A 6,567-nucleotide genomic window follows, 5' to 3' on the forward strand; every position below is an offset into this window, starting at 1 on the left:
ATTTCCTGACCCGACCTGATATTTTGATTTTTTTATTTGTTTGACAGGGAAAGCTGTGCGCAAACAGAAACACACACCTTACCTGACTCAACGCGCACATATATTCATTTGTTTAAAAAATAAAACACTCCCCAGAAAAAAACGGCACTTTCTCTCGAGGAAGAAAAAGGTGCTCAAGCCCCCTTTGATGTCTATGTGGGCACGTACCTGGTCTGAAGTAATGAATTTAGTTAAAGGGGTGCAGAGCCAGTGGTGGTACCCAGAGAAGGTAAAGGAATAAATTTCCAATCATTAGAGATAAGCAGACCAGTACCTCCACTAGACTTGTGCCGGTATTCGGTAATGCGATATATCCCGGTAATGAATATGCACGATATTGTTATCGTGGGCACTTCTAAATACCGTGAATAATTATATATTACAAATTATTCCGAATTTTGAATGGATTTTAATAATACTTTTCCCATCAACTGGTCAAAATGCACAACTGTATGCGGCGTGAAAGACTCGTGCGCACTCTGATGTAAACAAGCGCGGACGAGAAGCACATGGCAGAACATGTGAGAGACGCTCTGGATGAAAGCGCACTTTCACTCTCTGACAGCAGATGGCGCTAAACTGCAGAAATAATAATAATAATAATGAGGCCAACGACGCTAAAGACGGACGCAGAGGTGAAAATACTTCAGTAGGCAGTGCAAGATCACTGTTCACGATGTGCGAAATATAGGAAGAAAATCCTAAATATTGAATTTTATATGGATGCGTTTCTGAGGGGAACTGACTGTTTTAAGAAAAGTGTACATGCCGTTTTCTTTTCATCTTGGCTCGGTATAACGCTGCTTTGTGTACTGCTTTGTGTACAGCGGTAACCAAGTAAACGCTGCTGTTCTATAAGCGCCACCTGCTGGCAGAGAGTGAATGTGCGTCTCATTCAGCCCGTCTGCTGCTTCGGTTTCATGCAGGTGATTTATGAAGCATAATTTCACAAAGCTAAAATCAGACCATTCTGTTTTTGCTTCAAATTTTGAAATGATACGGTCTAATTTAAATCAAACATTGCACATGCTACAAGTGTGTATAATCTTTTCTTGGATCAATTCATGATTAAAATGCAGTGGTTACCACTAATTTCAAATGGCTATGAAAAATCAAGGTGCAACACAGTGAAGAATATGGAAATGTTATTTTATATGTGATTATTCAATTTCTGTACCTGAACACCTACAAACATAAAATCCTATCATTTGTAATCATTTCATTTGTATCTTTGTTCTGTATATTCAGTAGTGTTATTGCTTGTAATTTGTTCATTAGTTCTTATTTAATGACTGTTCATTTGTCTTTAATAATGATTGAACTTTATATTTGTCAGGCAAGTAGTTTTGGCTGTTGTATCGAAATTTGATATCGAGAATTGTAAAATTTAATTCGTATCTAAAATATTGGTGTCTTATAAGCTTATTTATTAGAATACAAGTCAAGATAACATAGATCAAAACCAATGATAAAGGCAACTATTTTATTTTTTTGTGGCCGACCGGTCCTTAGCGTTGAGCACTGTACTGTGACATGCTGTATGCCCACTCCTCAGTCTGTTCCAGAGTAGACTTGTGCCGGTATTCGGTAATGCGATATAACACGGTAATGAATATGCACGATATTGTTATCGTGGGCACTTCTAAATACCGTGAATAATTATATTTTACAAATTATTCCGAATTTTGAATGGATTTTAATAATACTTTTCCCATCAACTGGTCAAAATGCACAACTGTATGCGGCGTGAAAGACTCGTGCGCACTCTGATGTAAACAAGCGCGGACGAGAAGCACATGGCAGAACATGTGAGAGACGCTCTGGATGAAAGTGCACTTTCACTCTCTGACAGCAGATGATACCTATTGGTCTTTATAGTTCTTTTGCACTTTAATCTGTGTAAAACTTTTAACTTTATACATTTTTCTGTATTGCTTTATTGCATTTAAATGTTCAGTTATTTTTGTTATAAGAAAAAAGTTATTAAACCTGTTATACTGTATTATGACAGCACTTTTTTTAAACTAAATTTCAATACCGTGACAATAGCGTATACCGTGATAAAAGCATTAGCAATTAATCGCAACATGAAAATTTGATACCGGCATATCCCTAACCTCCACCTCTTCCAGTCAGACGGGTAATAGTTCAATAGCTGGAGCTGCGACTTAGCTGAGCAATAACACTGTCCTTGATTCGCAGGTTTGTGGAGGATCCTGAATGCTGAGCGGATCACAGAAGATGAAGGGATCATGCAACAGGTAAGTGGATCAGGTAAAGTAGTCAGGTAAGTTGATGCACAATGTAACAAGACCAGACACCAGTGAACTGAAGGGAAGGTGACTGTGGTTGATTAGTGCAGACAGGTGATGGGAATCAGAACTGAATAATTTTGAACGAGTGGGTGGAGCTGAAGGATCTGGTGTTGCTGGATACTCCGTGACAGTACCCCCCTGCTCCATGGGTGGCTCCAGAAGCCCGCAAGGTGCGACGGCGAGGACGGCCATGGCCTCTGGGTGTGGAACGATCAGGATGAAGAGCATGGAACTCTGTTAATATGGCAGGATCAAGGATGTCATTTCATGCAACCCACAATCTCCTCTGGGCCGCATCCCTCCCAATCAGCAAGGTATTCCAGATGGCCGCCTCACCGCCGGGAGTCGAGGATGGTGTTTACGCGATAGATGCCCTGTTCCTCAGCGATCTCAGGAGGAGGAGGAGGTACGTCATGCTCGCCAGATCCTGTGGGGAGGAGAAAACAAGCAGTTAGTGAAGGATTTGAGCAAGGATACATGAAAGGTAGGTGCAATGCGATAGTCAGGTGGTAAATTAAGTTTGTATGTTACGTTGTTGATCTGCCACCTGATGGTGAATGGACCTATAAAGCAGGGACTCAGCTTACGACTAGGCAGCCAGAGACGAATGTCCCTTTTGACCCGGATGGTATTGGGGATCGTTGGAGTGGCGAGTATCAGCCCGGCTTTTGTGTCTCCGAACTGCCTGCTGCAGATGGGCATGTATTGAGTCCGGATGGTTTGAAGCCGAGAATGCACTGGAAAGTGGTCAGGCCAGTGGTATTTTGCCGAAGAGAGTTTTGTGTATACTCGGCCTGTGGTGGCATCTGCCGCTTCTGTGAGAAATCACTCTCGAAGTCTTGAGGTTTTGATGCCAGAAGATAGACTTTATTATCAGAGACAATAAAGCCGAGAAACTCTGCAGAGAATCTCCCGAGTCTGTGTCTGCACACTCTTTTATACAGTTTTTCCCAAAGGCGTGTTCAACATAGTCTTTTTACCCCCATACAATGTATACATTTTACTCAGGAAACATGTTCATAATAGCAGAATAACTTGATTACTCTCCTACAGGCCTCCTTACATACATGGTTATAATGGTAGAATAACTTGATTACACATTACACTCTCCAGTGGGCCTCCTTACATACAAGAGACACATGATCATAATAGTAGATTACATACATGGCTATACTCACATTGATTATACTTGTTTAATTCATATTTTGATTAATACAAATCTTCTACAGGCCCAAGGGAGAAAATGGCTCCAGATGTGTTGGTGATCATTGGCAGTAGGTTTGGAGGTATCTCCCAATCTCCCGGATCTTATGCTCAGACTGGCCATTGGTTTGGTGATGATATCCAGACGACAGACTGACAGAAACTCAGAGGAGCTGGAAGAAGGCTCGCCAGACCCTGGATACAAACTGCAGGTCTGATAAGATGTGCTCGGGTAGTCCATAATTTCGAAAGACATGTTGAAAGAGGAGCTCGGCTGTCTCGAAGGTGGTGGGTAGTCTCTTGCCAGGTATAAGCTTACAGGCCTTGGAGAACCTGTCCAAAACTACCAAGATACAGGTATGAGAGTCTGAAGGAGGAAGATCTGTTACAAAATCCACACCCAGGTGGGACCAGGGCCGGCGAGAAATGGGTAATGGATCCAGTTTGCCTTGAGGTGAGTGTCTGAGAGTTTTGGAGATGGCACAGACTGAGCAGCTCTTGACGAATTGGGAGACCTTCCAAGCCATGTTGGGCCACCAGTAACAATTTTGGAGGAGCAAAAACAAATGCCGTCTTCCAATAATCACCCTTGTGGATCTGAAAGAGGTTGTACCAGAGGAGGTTGTAGGTTGGGACCAGAGAAAGTGGATAGCAGTACTTGACTGTTTGAGAGTTAAGGATCCGGTAATATATGCAGGGGCGCAAGCCTCCATCGTTTTTGCAGATGAAGAAGAAACTTGATGCCACTGGTGAGGTGGAAGGGCGGATGAATCTCTGAGAGCCTCCTCGATGTACCCCTCCATGGCCTTCTTTTCCGGGAAAAACAGTGGATAGATTCTGCCTTTCTGCAGCTTTGCCCCAGGCAGCAGGTCGATGGCACAGTCCCATGGCCAGTGAGGAGGTAGTTCCGTGGCAGCCTGCTTGCTGAAAACATCCTGCAACGCCCTTTAGTCAGGAGGTATTATTGGAGTTGTTGAAGTTTCTGGACTCTCAAATGAAGTGAAACATAGTGTTACCTTCTTAGGTATGGATAATGAAGGGGGTTCAGGTGACTTGGAACCGACAAAACACAATTCTGAAGACAGTACTCACTCCATTGTAGGATCTCACCAGTATTCCAGTACACCATGGGTGAATGTTGTGTTAACCACGGGTGTCCCAGGATGATGTCGGCAGTTGACCCTTCCAGCACCAGAAATGAGATGGGCTCTTATTGTAGACATCAGATGCGAAGAGTGATGTTGGAGAGACCAATATAGGATCTTGCCTTTGCCCAGTGGTTTTCCCAGGATGGTGTAAACATCCAATGGTTGTTGACAGTTCTTTCTCCTTAGATTGAGTTCTCGGAGGAGATTTAACAAGATGAGGCTTGCACTAAAACAGATTGGGTTGCAACTGAAGCATTCTCACCGCTGGGCATAGTGGATGGACTGGGCAGGCCGATATCATATGTCCTGTTGCTCCACAGTACAAACAGAGACCGTTGGTGATCCTCCATTGATGCTCCGCTCAAGTGAGGTGGTATGAGTCAATCTGCATGGGTTCTGGTGCTGGAGGAGTGGCAGATGGGGTGGCGGGTGGAGGAGATGCAGCAGGTAGGTACATATTACAGGCTCTGAGGTGTTGAGAGATGTGGATGGCCTTTTGGATGAAATTTTCCTATCACACAAGATCATCATATATAACTATTTGCTGGCAGATGTTGACATTGAACCTTTGTCTGAATGCGGTAAGGAGCACCTTCTCATTCCAGCTACTGATGGCTGCAAGAGTGCGGAACCGCAACACATAATCACTCGTGGTGGAGGAGCCTCGACTGTTTGTCCAATAACTTCCTTAAAGTGAGTGAGGAATATGGTGAGCGAACTGGTGATGGGGCTGTTGGCTTCCCAGATGGATCATGCCCACTGCAGAGTGTGTCCAGACAAGAGTGATATAATATATGCAATCTTGGTCATCTTTTTACGCCTTTTTGCATGTCTTTAGTAAATCCTGACAGTACTATTTTAACGCCAAAACACGGTTTGTGCTGGCGCAATCTGTTAGTAAATCTGGCCCATATATTTGACAAGAAATCTAAGGTAGATTTTTATAGACTGCCGAAAGCTACAGAAAAGAGAAGCAAATGGATCCCTGCAATTCAAAGAAATAAATGGACTCCAGGCAGCAAAACACGAATTTGCAGTTATCATTTTATGTTAATATGTTGAATTTTGCAGTAAAATCATACCATGTATATTGTATTGTTATATATCATTATTGACAACTCATCAATTAAATATTTACCATCTTATATTCTGCATAACTGGATGTTTTTAAATAAACACGACAAAAACGACATAAGTTAAGTATATATAAGTATACAGTATATACATACATGCAGGGTTTGAAATTAACAACCGCCAACCCGTCAAATGCGGGTAAAAATCAGCTGTGGCGGGTAACGCTGTCAAATCACTAGCCAATTTGGTGGGTTACTTTTCGTAAGTTATGTTCACTCATTTATTTCTTGGGGAACTTCATGCAAGCCAAATCTGCGCAGGTTTAGCACACATACTGAACTCCTGAGACATTATGACATTATCGAGTATATTGCAAAAACCAAACAAAACACACCTACAGAGTGCACGCATAAGCGACTACGTGATGAAGTCTGGTTACTAGAACACAGGCTTTAGTGCGTGTGCGCATTTAGAGTGCGTTCTTTCACGGCATGATTCATATTTATATCATTTCATACAGTTAATCAATATCACACGAAGAGTGCCGTTTTTTTTTAAAGCATGGTTACAAATGTGATATTGATTTTATACAACAGTTCAATAAACAATAAGTTAATATCAAGAGACTTACGTTTTAGACACCATATTGCCTGTTTTTGCTCTATTTCGCCAACAAAAATCATTCCAAACACAGCCTCAGCACTGTTTTGCGTCTCTGAGCAACATGACCGTGTTTCGTTCCTGAATGAATCAACCGTTTGAATGATTCGGTTCAATCGCAATGACTC

Source organism: Sinocyclocheilus anshuiensis, unplaced genomic scaffold, assembly GCF_001515605.1.
Source record: "Sinocyclocheilus anshuiensis isolate Anshui unplaced genomic scaffold, SAMN03320099.WGS_v1.1 scaffold718, whole genome shotgun sequence".
Classification (NCBI taxonomy): Eukaryota; Metazoa; Chordata; class Actinopteri; order Cypriniformes; family Cyprinidae; genus Sinocyclocheilus; species Sinocyclocheilus anshuiensis.